This window comes from Perognathus longimembris, chromosome 25 (genome assembly GCF_023159225.1).
Source record: "Perognathus longimembris pacificus isolate PPM17 chromosome 25, ASM2315922v1, whole genome shotgun sequence".
In the NCBI taxonomy this organism is placed as follows: domain Eukaryota; kingdom Metazoa; phylum Chordata; class Mammalia; order Rodentia; family Heteromyidae; genus Perognathus; species Perognathus longimembris.
In genome coordinates this window covers 24,584,384-24,597,444 of record NC_063185.1, presented here as the reverse complement: position 1 = coordinate 24,597,444, position 13,061 = coordinate 24,584,384, and positions in this window count along the sequence as shown.

Below are 13,061 nucleotides of genomic sequence, written 5' to 3'. Positions count from 1 at the left end.
TTCAAAGTCTGCCGAGGCCAACAAATCTGAGAGAATCTCATCTCCAATTAATCAAGAAGCTAGACATGGTAGTATGGCTCAAATGGTAAAGCACCAACCCATGAGCAAAATGATGTGAGAGCTTGAGGCCCAGCGTTCAAGCCCTAGTACAGCACACAGGTGCTCGTGCACACGCATGCGCTCGGACGCGCGCACACACACACGGAAGTATGGCTCAAATGATAGAGTACTACGCTTGAGCAAAATAGTGCAGAGATAGCACCCAGTAGGAGTTCCAACCCCCGGACCAGCACAAAGCAAAAGCCAACAAACAAAAATTCTGTTAACAAGAAAAGGCCTAGATATAAAACAGTGAGTAAAAGGTAGTCTTTATAATATAATATATGGGATAAATACAGTCAGTATTCTAGGTTTACATTTTCACTGTGTGGAAGAAAGAAAGAAAAATACCCTTTGCATTCTCATGCATTCAGCTTTGTGCAACTCTTATTCTAGGCACCAGCTGATTAGGTGGGTACTTTCCAATATGTAGGGACTCAAAGAAGTTAATAACCTTGCCCCAGGGCAGTTGTATCTGAAGTAGCAGAGCCCAGATTTTAAACAAGATTTGTTTGTCTACAAAGAAAATATTTTCCAATTACACCATTTGGTCTTTGTATTATAACTAGTTTCATAATTTCATTTCAATAATGGAACTAAATCTAAAACAGATGCTTCATTTGGAAATGAGATATAACTGAAAACATAGCAAATTCTATTTCAGTGCTATGTTTTTACTTTAAAAAGTCACATAAAAGTATCCTTGACATCTACCAGTTGTCTTGGAACACATTTTTTTAAATCTATGTAGACAATAAATTTCAAAATACATGCATATGAACATATTTAATTGTTTAATTATATGTCCTAACTTTTTTTCTGAAAAATAATGCAATATCTATCATATGGCTGAATATTATCTTGAATGTTACAATATTTTGAAAATTGACTTGGCTTTGTTATGGACTATAGTTTAAACAATAAATTTTATTTAATCAAACAGTGTAAATTGTTTTGCCCTCTTATTTAAACTATTTCTTGTAATCTACATAGCAATTAAGCTGATGTTGTATAATTATTTCATGGCTGATATGATCCTATAAAGATAGGTAGCTTTTATACATTTTATATTACATAGCATCTACTCTTGATATTAAGTGTTTTTCATTATTAGTAATCTCAGGAAATCATAGTGGGCCATCAGTCAATCTCCTATTAAAATAATCTTTCTTTTTACTCTGCAAAAAGCAGGAGTGATAAAGTTCACACGCGAGCCATCTTACTATGAGTGTCTAGACTACGGGCACCAGTTTAGGATAAAAAGCCAGAAATCAAGCTGGGGTCAGGCCTGGGGTCATCTCGGGAGGCTGAGATCTGAGGATGGTGGTTTAAAGCCAGCCCAGGCAGGAAAGTCCATGAGACTCTTATTAACCACCAAAGTAACCACCAAAAATCCAGAAGTAAAGTTGTGCCTCAACTAGTAACATGCTAGCCATGAGCAGAAGAAACTAAAGGACAGTGCCCTGGCTCTGAGTTCAGGCCCCAAGATCAGCATACACACACACACACACACACACACACACACACACACACACACACACACACACACACACACACACACACCCCATATATAACCAGAAATCACAGCAGCTCCTCTCCTCAAAGGCAAAATATTAGGTTGTCCATATCTAATTAAAAACAAATGGGGTCAGGGCTGAGAATGTGGCCTAGTGGTAGAGTCCGTGCCTAGCATGCATGAAGCCCTGGGTTCAATTCCTCAGTACCACGTACACAGAAAAAGCCAGAAGAGGTGCTGTGGCTCAAATGGTAGAGTGCTAGCCTTGAGCAAAAGAAGCTCAGGGGTGGTGCCTAGGTTCTGAGTTCAAGCCCCAAGACTGGCCAAAAAAAAAATAGGGTCAGAAAAAACCAACACATGATCTGGTGTTCAGTTGTTACTTGCCAACATTAGGGAGTACAGCTTACACAAGAAACTAGTAAAGGACAGATGATAACAGCAACCCTAAGCAGTAAACTTCTTGTCCCCTGTGGCACTAAAAACTCCTGATATTTGGAAATAGTTTTCTTTTCTCCCTGTCTTTTCAGGGTATTTTGGTGATTATTAACAATAATAGCCTTTTCTTTGGCTTAAATGACTTATACCTGCCTGTCTCTTATCCTAAATTGTCAACAGATGAATTATTCTAAGCTAAAGAAACCTCAAACTGACTTCACTGTTACAGCCAATGCCACACATATTAATTGGTGAGGATGGCCCTCTAATTTCTCTGCATATTAGGAACCCAATACACTCAACCAATCTATGCTAAAATTCCTCATCTATATCTTCGTCTTGCTCATAAAAGGTCCTCTACGTCCTATAGCTCAGAGTAATCCAAGTTCAAACTCAAGCTATCATATGAGCTACCAAAACCCAAACAAAATTGGACCAATGGCCTGTTATGCCGTATTAGGTTTGTACAGTTTAGCTGAAGAACATAGAGTCCGATTTATTAAAACTACATCCTTAAAGGGATTTCAAGGATTCTAGCTTGATATCGCTAATAACTGTGCATGTAACTGTAAACTATTTCATGGGAGCAGGAGCACATTGGTAAATTGGTCATTTTGCAGTGCACGTGAATTCAGGCCGTTTTGGGAAGGTGTTAATACAAATCAACAGAGCAGTGGTTGGTCCTTTTGTTTTGTTTTGTTTTCTGTTGTTTTGCTTTAAATGTGATTCATTTTAAAGACGTGTCACAGATTCCGAAAGAATCCGTCTCGTTGGATTTATTTCTGGATTCATTTTAGCTTCAACTTCAAAAAGCACCACTAACTCCTGTGCAGATCAGAGTGTGTGGGAGGTAATCGAACAGACAGTGGAAAGGTTCTTTATACCCAAAAATGATGTGATATAGATTTCTGAAAGCTGGCTTTGACATTTGAAAGGTGGTAATAGATGAGCTGCTATAAGTTTAAGAATTAAAATTGGACCCTGGGAGGAAAACCTGGTTTAATCAATAATAAATATGGCAGTGATTTCAGGGTCCCTGGTCTTGGTTTGTGTCATTGTGGTTCTGTTACTTGGGAGGAAGTGATTCTTGTTTTTCATTAACAACAGAATGCATTTGGAATAGTCTGCTGCCACTGATAGGAGATATTTTGAACATGTGGAGCTTAGCCAAAGCATGCTTGTGTTGTCTGTCACTGGGATTTGAACTTGTTATCTGACGCTTTCGCTCACTGGCTGGTGCTCTACCACCTGAGTCACACAACCAACCCCCAAAGAATTCTTCTTACCAAATTATGTAATGGCCAAGAGTGTTGGCCACAGTGCCAGAGGCTCTGTGATCCATGTGTACTGCACATATTAATATGAATTGTGTTCTAGAATGGGTGGGCATCAGGACAGTGGACACATCGCAGGGGAAGCCCCTGCTTCTGAGAATCTGCTTTGATTTTTTACCAGCAATATATTGTATGTACAAGAAATGTTTACAGTGATATGTCCATACTTACACAGTATACATTGATTCACCCCTTCCATCACCCTCTTATCAAGACAGGCTTTATTGTTCCATCTTCATACACACATGTAAAGAACGTCAACCCTAGTCACCTTCCCTTGCCCTCCCCGTAGGCTCTCCTTATTTATGCTGATACTCCTAACAATAGAATCTGTTTTACCTTCCTGTTAGGCATTTTAAGTATAAATTGATTGTGCAAAGATTTTTCACCATGGTATTTCGCACATGCACATGTGGTACTTTCATCAGATTTACCTCCTCCTTCACTCTCTCCCAACATCCCATTCCTCTATCATTCACCAGGTTTTAGTGAGTTTCCTTAGGCCCTGTTCATGCATCCACACAATGCTTTTTTATATTACTCACATTCAGGATCACTTACCTCCAGAACTATAGTTTGAATTGTTTAGCAAGCAGTTTAGAACTTCACAGAACATGTGTTAGGACATTGAAGTATCTATCGGAAACTGGAGTGACTTGTTTTTTAAAATGAATCCTATTAATATAGGGTTATAAAATTCTGTGGGAGTTGCTATGGCAATGACTTTACTTTCCCTCATCTTTCCTAATGAATACAGAAGTCTTATGTCTGTATTAGCTAAATTAGGTAAATTCCATCTTACGATAACCTTTTTCCCCCTCAAGATATAGAAAGTCTCTTCTACTGATCGAGTAATGTAAATGTACAATCTATATGCGCATAGTTCTTTCAAAGGATGCAAGTTTTTGACTTTTACATCAAAGTAAATTTCCATCCAGTTGATTCTGTATCAAGTCCATCTTCCTTTCTTTCTTCTTTGCTAGCTAGCGCTGGGGCCTGCACTCTAGGCCTTCAGCTCTGCACAGCTGCTTTGCTCGTGGCTGAGGCTTTGCCACTTGCAGGCCGGTGTGCCGCATCGCCCAGAGGGATCGCGGCTCCGGCATTCTTGTGTCTCTCTTGAGTGTTGTATCCTGGGTGAAGATGGCAGAAGGAAATTCACTAAAAGCTGCTGAAGCCACTTAGATCCCAAACAATCTGAGACAGGCGCAGAGTTCTCAATTACACTTCCCATCGCCACCCTTGCAACCAGATCATTGAAGCCAGGGCTCGTGATGCTGTGGGAAGCTGGTGAACGTGTGCCCCGTGCCATACGCATCACCAGGCCGCAGGGGCTGCTGTGCTCCCCAGAGGCAGGAGCAGCAGCCTTGAGTTTGTGGTTTTAAGCCAAAAGAATAAGGAAGGGCCCACGTCTCCTTCCTTCTGCTTCCTTGGCTGTCCAAGGTATTTACAAACCCAACACAGTGTTTTCAAGCCAACATTGACATCCGATTCCAACTCTAGAGAAGATAAATAGGATGTTTTAAATGCACAAAGGCTCTTCTGGGATGCAGTTTTTATAAGGACAGCTTTTGGGTTTAAAGCAGACTCTTGACAGTAGAATTGTAATTTTTGCCTCCTGGGTGGTTTGGAGAACCAAATCCCGAGGCAGTTATTGTATGAAAATAGAAATGTTTTATACTACCTAATAGTGAAGCCTAAGAAGTATTAATGAAGAAAAAGTATTCAAAGGAGAAAGTTTATTACATATGTGATTAAAAATTCTTTTAGGGAATGACTTTTCTGCCTCTTTCCCTCCCTCCTTCCCTCCTCCCCTCTCTCCTTCTCTCCCTCTTTCCTTCCATCCTTACCCTTCCCTCCTTCCCTCCCTGCTTCCTCTTTCTCTTCCTCCTCTCTTTTCCCCTCTCCCCTCCTTCTCTTCCTCCCTCCCTTCTCCCTTTCCCCTTCCTTCCTGTCTCCCTCCTACTCTCTCTCCTCTTCCATTGTTATCTTTTCCCTCCCTCCCTGCCTTCCTTCCTTCCTCCCTCCCTCCCTCCCATCTTGGCCATACAACTAACATGTACAGCAGACATCATGTGAGGTTCCGGGCATTATTTAACACACTGTGATCCAAGGAAACAGCTAAGCAGAGATAAAATATAAGAACTCTCTCTAGATGTGGTACAAGTTTTTTTCACGAAAGAGAAAAGGAGAGATTTCATTAGAAATGGGGGAACTTGGCCAATGTCTTGGAGCTGGAAGGGGAGGAGGGAAGGAGGGAGGGAGAGAGGGAGGGAGATAGAGAGAGTGGAGAGAGAGGGAGGAAGGGAAGAAAAAGAAGAGGAGAAGGAAGAGGAGGAGGACGAGGACAAGGAGGATGAGGAAAGCTAAACTTAATGTCTGTAGGATTGGTTGACGTAGTTGTGCCAGGCAGGAGTCATGTTGAAATCACCAGCAGGCTGAACAGAGGGACCTCAGACCCATTTTCCCCTGGGATCCCAGCATGCTCACAGCAGGTTTATTTACCCAGCAAGAAATGGGGATGCTGACCTATCTTGGAGATAAAATCTCAGATTGTACTTGACTAAGCTTCCGTTGCAAACTGGAAGTAATAGTAACGAAACAGATGATCAATTACAGCTTGAATCTTGGCTCTGCCCAGGGTAACCTTGGGTAATTTCACCAACTTGGTCATCAATTTTTCCTTAAAACTAGGAAATGTATTGCAGAAATGTGGTGAAGATGAAAAATGTTATGTATGTAAATGCATCTAGGGGAGATTAAAAAACATTTAATAAATAGCAGCTGTTTTTAGTTGGTGGTGATCAATAATTATAGTAAGTCCTCTTGGAATAATTAACTTACTCTGGTATGGTGACCTTTGGCCAAAATTACTCTGAGAAGAATATTATATTGGCTTGCTTTAGACTCTTGCTAAGTGGCCTGGCTGTTGCCTGAGAAACAGTGCTTTAAACTAGACATATGGATTTCTGTCTAAGTATGATAGATGAGAGAAGACAACAGAAGGAAGGGGGAAGCTCAAGGAGGGGGGGTGGGGGAGGGAATTGATTTTGTTTTCATCCGAGAGCTGGTGTCATTTTTCTTAGATTTGTCATCATGTCTTATTTGATCACTTGAAATCTAGATGTCCAACACCTCTGCCTGCTTTCCCAAAGCAGCGGGTTTTAGGGAGGAATTCCAAAGACTTGGAGACAGGAAAGAAGGAGGCAGTGTTTAGTGCCCATTATCCCCTGAAGAACAGCTAGACAGTGAAGTGGCATCTGAGGGACAGGCTGGTAGGGCAGGGGGGGAGTAGGAGGGGGGTATCGCACCACATCCTCAGGGCTCCATGTCTTCAGTGCTCACTTTCCTCTGAAACCTCGAAACTCCAATTTTAACCCAAATCGCCAGCTCATGATGCAGCTATTTATACCTCTAATTTGACAAATAAGAAAATGTAAGCCAAGAGGCTAAATGATTTGCTCAGGATTGAATTCTTAGCAGAGCCAGAATTTGTACTCCAGCGAATCTTGTTTCTAAGTCCATCTACTTTTTTCATTCTATCATTCTCTCTTTCCCCAGACATGACTCATTTTTATGAAATAAGTGCATGCAAGTCCTTTGTAAGGCATAATGGAGCGCATAAATCCAAAGGCATTTCAGGTTTATTTAAGATTTGAAAAGCAGAAGACACTGGAATGTCAGAGGGGCTGTGATGGTCTGGGGCATTTAGTTTGCTTTTCTTGCTTGTGGAAGAGTTTGGAAAAGAAATGATCATGAGATAGAAGCAGAGACAACTGAAATGTAACGAGTTTCAATATTTCAAGAGAAAAAGAATGCAATTATTTTGTAGAACTAGAGATTGCTGAGTTTAATCATTTATTTGTTCCCTGCATATGAAGTTACAGGAGTGTGGTATGATTTTTCTGGGTAAAAACAAAAAGGAGTTATTTCAAGACTGATCCCCCCAAATTTGGATCCTAGCCACTTAAAGGATGACTGGGAGGGCTCACCTGAGTCTGCGTGCACCTCTGCCCCCCGCTTCCCGGGCGATGTGGGTGCACACGGTGCGCCCTTGACTATAACTTCGAGGTTCAAGGCCAGATGGAGCAGGAAAGTCTGCCAGATTCTTATTTCCACTTAACCACCAAAGAGCTGGCAGTGGCCGAGGGCCAGCTGTGAGTGAAAAAGCCGAGGGAGGGCATGAGGCGCTGAACTTGAGGCTAGTACCAGTGCAGGCACGTGCACACACACGCAGACACAGAAAGAACATACAGGTTCCGTCAGCACGTGTTAGCGCTCTGTGAACAGCTTGTGCCGTGCATCAGAGCATAAGTCTCTCCGGGGAAACAGGGCACCGTAATAATATGCCCCCTCTGTGGGGCTGGGAGTATGGCCTAGTGGTAAAGTGCTCGCCTCAATAATATGCCCCCTGTGTTTAGGGCTTGAAAGTAGACAAGAAGCCAGGATTCCTATTCCAGAGGTGGGTAAGCAGGTTTCGCGTTTCAATAGCCCCACCCAAGGTTTCATCTTGTCGGCAAATTGGCAGAGGTGGAAATAAAACCCAAGTGTTCCATTGCTGAATCTCATGAGAAGAATAGCCCAAACGATGGTGGTTGAGATGGTGGTGGCGGTGATGATGATGATAAGGGTGTAATTGATGGTGATGATGGAGGTGATGGTGGTGTGTAATGGTGATGTGGGAGGGGCGGCGGTGATGATGATGTGTACCTGACGGTGGCAGTGATGATGATGGTAGAGGTGGCAGTGATGATGATGATGGTAGAGGTGGCAGTGATGATGATGATAGAGGTGGCAGTGACGATGATGGTCGAGGTGGCAGTGATGATGATGGTCGAGGTGGCAGTGATGATGATGGTAGAGGTGGCAGTGATGATGATGATGATAGAGGTGGCAGTGATGATGATGGTGGTAGAGGTGGCAGTGATGATGATGATGGTAGAGGTGGCAGTGATGATGATGATAGAGGTGGCAGTGATGATGATGGTGGAGGAGGCAGTGATGATGATGATGATAGAGGTGGCAGTGATGATGATGGTAGAGGTGGCAGTGATGATGATGATGATAGAGGAGGCAGTGATGATGATGATGATAGAGGAGGCAGTGATGATGATGATGGTAGAGGCGGCAGTGATGATGATGATGGTGGAGGTGGCAGTGATGATGATGATGGCAGAGGCGGCAGTGATGATGGTGGAGGTGGCAGTGATGATGATGATGATAGAGGTGGCAGTGATGATGATGGCAGAGGTGGCAGTGATGATGATGGTAGAGGTGGCAGTGATGATGATGGTAGAGGCGGCAGTGATGATGATGGTAGAGGAGGCAGTGATGATGATGATGGTCGAGGTGGCAGTGATGATGATGATGGTGGAGGAGGCAGTGATGATGATGGTAGAGGCGGCAGTGATGATGATGGTCGAGGTGGCAGTGATGATGATGGTAGAGGTGGCAGTGATGATGATGATGGCAGAGGTGGCAGTGATGATGATGGCGGAGGAGGCAGTGATGATGATGGTAGAGGTGGCAGTGATGATGATGGTGGTAGAGGTGGCAGTGATGATGATGATGGTAGAGGTGGTAGTGATGATGATGGTAGAGGAGGCAGTGATGATGATGATAGAGGTGGCAGTGATGATGATGATGGTGGAGGTGGTAGTGATGATGATGGTGGAGGAGGCAGTGATGATGATGATGATAGAGGTGGCAGTGATGATGATGGTAGAGGTGGTAGTGATGATGATGGTAGAGGTGGCAGTGATGATGATGATGATAGAGGAGGCAGTGATGATGATGATGATGATAGAGGAGGCAGTGATGATGATGATGGTAGAGGTGGCAGTGATGATGATGGTAGAGGTGGTAGTGATGATGATGGTAGAGGAGGCAGTGATGATGATGATGATAGAGGTGGCAGTGATGATGATGGTAGAGGCGACAGTGACAATGATGGTAGAGGTGGCAGTGACGATGATGTGGACCTGACGGTGGTAGTGATGGATGGTGATAAGGACAGTGATGGTGATGATGGAGGTGATGGCCGTCATGGAGATCATGGTGACTCTGCAGTTTTGATGATGATGATGGTGATGGCAGCTATTGGTGGGGATGATGCTGGGAAGGATGGATAAAAGCTAGGAAAGACTGTCTAGAAACTCTTGTCTTAAAATGAAGAATGTGCTGCTATTCCTTCCATTCGCGTTGTTTGCTCTGGCTGAGAAGAGTGCACAGATGCAACACATGGAAACCTGGAACACAGAAGGCTTGGGGCCGCTGTGATCGCAGGATGCAGTGCAGGAGGACCTGTGAGTGGAGGTTGTGGCACATGCGTGTGCACAGAGACGGTAGCTCCTGTGTGTGAGTGGAGATCATAGCACGCACGTGTGCATGGAGGTCACGGCACATTTGTGTGAGTGGGGATCAAAGCACGTGCATGTGAGCGGAGATCGTAGCACCCGTGTGTGAGCGGAGATGGTCGTGGGCGTGGGGAGCACTGAGCACATGTGGGTGGAGAACCCTCGTTGTAGCTCACCACCAAGGCCAGGAAAAACCAGGAGTTCCCTGAATGCATCTGGCAAGCATTTCGTCTTCCCTTAAAGAAAATAAATTCCCTTAATAAAGCCAACGGAGGCAGGGTGGTGGCGGTGAGGTGGCGAGGGTGGCGTGATTGATGACAGGGGAGGAGAGGGCCTGGATGTCACTGAGCTGCTTTCTTGGAACTGCTCTAAAGCCAACTTGTACATGGGTTTCTCTTTTTGTGCCAATCTTACATTTTTTAAGAAATATAACTTTTATGAATATCATCATTAGTGCTATAAGCACAGGGAAGTATAAGTTAATTCTACAGTAAAGTGATTATTAAATCCATTAGTCATATACAGGGAATCCATAATTAACTTATTCTCCAGCATCAAGTAAATGATTCTACTGTGTGCTTTAAGAAAGCAATTGTTCACTAATATGCAAAATACAGCAGAACTATTAGATCATAAAGCTATGCAATCTTATAATTAAATTATAAATTTTACATATTTTAATAATGTGCTTTATATACTTTAATTGTTTTCTACACAAGATTAAAAGGAGGTGCCATGGTTTTTCCCAGACATATTACATCTTGACCTGAACTGTGCAATACTTAATAATAATGGATGAGTGTCTACCCCGGGTGGCAGTAGTCTTTCAGCAACATCAGATATTTCTTTGGATTATTGCACAAGACTGAAATGAAGTTATGCATTAGTCTTAAGTGAAATCGCCCGGTACCCCTGGGCTTCCTTTGTTTTCCCCCTTTTGTTGCTATAATAGCAGCCATAGTTACCCGCATGCTCTCTTTACAGTCCAGTGAATGGACAGGCCCCGTTCCTGGTACCCCGGATGCGTGTGTGGGTAAAAGGCGACACGCACGGTACGTGCTCTGCAGGAGATCTGTGCACCCACTTGAGCAATCTATTGCTGTGATTGTACTTCGCATTAAATAATGATGCCATTATTTTCCATGTGCAGAATTAAATGTGTTTGAAAGAGCTGGGAAGTACCACAGATCTACGTAAAGGGGCCTCCCTCCTCACTGCTGCCTTTTCCACATTGGGATGGCTTTGGAGGTAGTGGTGGTGCTAGTTTCCTTCTCTCTCCCTGGAAGAAGAGCTACCCTATCCTGGGGCAGTTCTGCTGCTCCAGCCTGCTCTCCTGTTCCAGAAGCAATGTTGCCTGGAAAGACGCCCTCTGCCAACCAGAGTGAATGGTTCCTTCCTTCCTCCATTCACTTAGCAAACACAGAGTTTACCAAGCACCAGGCCCTGAGATCAACATCGGAGCTACCAAGATAAAAATGATGAGGGTATTTGCCTCGGGTCCACAAAGCGAGGTCTCACCAAGGCTTATGGAGGGTGCTAAGTGCCACGCTTGGCTAGTGTTTCCTTAACAAACCACAGCTGGGGTGGTTTGAATGGCAGCAGTTAATTGTCTCCTGGTGCTGGAGGGTGGATGCCCAAGATGAAGGTGTTGGTGGGATTTCTTCTGAGGCTTCCTGGCTTTCCCATGGAAATGATTTATTGGATCTGGAAGCCAGATGGTTTGTTGGCACCCCACCCCCACCCCGCCCCGCTCAGCCACTGAGCAGCCGGCACGCAGGTTATCCTCCCCAGATCTCACTGCTCCCCCTTACGAGCAGGATGGTAACGGCCCCTGCCTCTTAGCTCACTCTGAGGACTCAATAATAATGTAAGACAAACCATTCCAGTAGTACGGGGCACATCTCGAGAGCGTGACTACTGTTATAAAGCATCCTTAGATTTAGGGAAGGTGAGTCTCGTCCCTTGGACTCTCCTAAATTCTTCTGCAACAGTTCCTCCTTGTCCTTGGCTTTGGTTTCCCCAGTTTCAGTTACCCACTGTCAACTCTTGAGCAGAGAAGGGGGATGAACAAGAAGAGAGAGAGGAGGAGGAGGAGGAGGAGAGAGAGTGATAGCTTTTATTACTGTAGCATAGTGTCATAAATTGTTCTACCTCATTAATGTCTTACTGACTCTCCATGTACAGGAAAAGCCGCGCACACGGGGCTCGGGGCAGGCGATGGTGCCAGGTGTCCTCGGGGAGTTCTGCAGCATCCCTGGTAAGGAGTGATGTTTTGAGATGAAAGTCATGGCGCCTCCTAGTTAGAAAGCCTTACTTTTGAGACAGGAATAGGGATCCTCTCCCCAACGCCTCCCCCCCACCCCCCCGCCACACGCACATTCACACACACTCCATGGCTGCTGAGTTCCAGGCCTGGGAACAGGAGCTGTGGAAAGAAAACTAATAAGGAAAGATTCCTTTTGGGGGTACGTTCTCCTGGTGGATTCACACGGCTGGGAGCAGTGTTTCTCCCCGTGCGGCCCCGGTTCCCAGCGGCATGTCAGGGTGAGCCAGGTGCCCAGTGCTCATAACCAGGCCCATCAGGTGCCAGCAGGCTGTGGCCATGGGCGCTAGGGCTTGATGCTGTCACTGGGGGACAGCAAAGGTGGCAGGACATTCTTTCTAAAGGTCAAAGGGCACTGGGGGGGGGAGGAAGTCAGGCCACACCAGGCCACTTCACGTAGACCCCCCCCCACCCTGTGGCTACTTGTGCCAAATGTGGCCCCCCAGAATTGAGGAAAGAGCCAGAGCTTGTTTAATCCTTCAGTACTGGACACGGAACCATTCTTTGTGTCAGCTCTGCTGCTGGCCCTTCGGAGATTGAGTCCTGTCTTGTTTATATAACAGAAGCTGATAGATAGTGACTTCATAGTTGGATATTTATGAGAGGTTTCATTTCAAATAATATAGTTCTGGCCCGTGGCAATGTGAAGGCTCTTACCCATTATTACTCAGACGCTAAATCTTTAGGATATTGTGACCGTAACTGCAGGGTCCCTGTGATCTACCCGGAAGAACTAGAAAAGTTAATATTTTTTCAAAGCAATGAAAGCTTTATTATAAAAAGTCTCATTAGGAAGTTTTCTGTCCCTAAGATACACAGGCTTTCAGCAGGTCAGGCAGATTTCAGAAGGAGAAAAGCGACTTTTCGTACTATCCTTTCACCTTGTGCCTTCCATCATGCGACAAGGTAATTAAGAAGGAAACAAGGTCTCTTTCCTCCGATTTCAGACACCACCACCTTGCCCTGACCTCCAGCCAGGACCTAGCTCTGAGAAAGGCTAG